General features: G+C 57.9%; 1 protein-coding gene across 1 annotated transcript in view; it reads left to right on the top strand.

The window, feature by feature from the left end:
- LOC104514123 (agrin) overlaps positions 1–406 on the top strand; it is a gene marked incomplete at both ends in the record, with an annotated part of 22,596 nt that overhangs the window by 14,769 nt on the left and 7,421 nt on the right. The window lies entirely within an intron of this gene.

The raw sequence follows: 406 nt of genomic DNA, 5'->3' as shown, positions 1-406 counted from the left end.
TCCCTGGAAGTGTCCAAGGCCAGGCTGGATGAGGCTTGGAGCAACCGGGTCTAGTGGAAGGTGTCCCTGCCCATGGCAGGGGGTGGGACCGGGTGGGCTTTAAGGTCCCTTCCAACCCAAACTGTTCTGTGATTCTGTGGAGGACTGAGGCTGCACACAGCAGGTTCTTCCCTTCGCTGCTCTGCTGTTCCTGGCCGCCACATGATCCCCATTGTGTGGAGCTGGGACATAGTGCCCTGTGACCCCCCCAGCACAGCGGGTCCTGTCACAGCCATGCTCTCCTTCCCTCCTGGCTAGCCAGCACCCCTGTCACCTGCCCTTCCCCTTTCTCTTTCTGTATCCAGCCGTAATGAGAGATGACACCACCTAATCGACTGGGCAAGGAGTTTATCACTGCTTTAATTTC

The sequence above is a fragment of the Eurypyga helias genome, unplaced genomic scaffold (genome assembly GCF_000690775.1).
Source record: "Eurypyga helias isolate BGI_N326 unplaced genomic scaffold, ASM69077v1 scaffold33408, whole genome shotgun sequence".
NCBI classification, from domain to species: Eukaryota; Metazoa; Chordata; class Aves; order Eurypygiformes; family Eurypygidae; genus Eurypyga; species Eurypyga helias.
The sequence above is the reverse complement of the archived record's forward strand: the minus strand, read 5'-3'. Positions and strand labels throughout refer to the sequence as shown.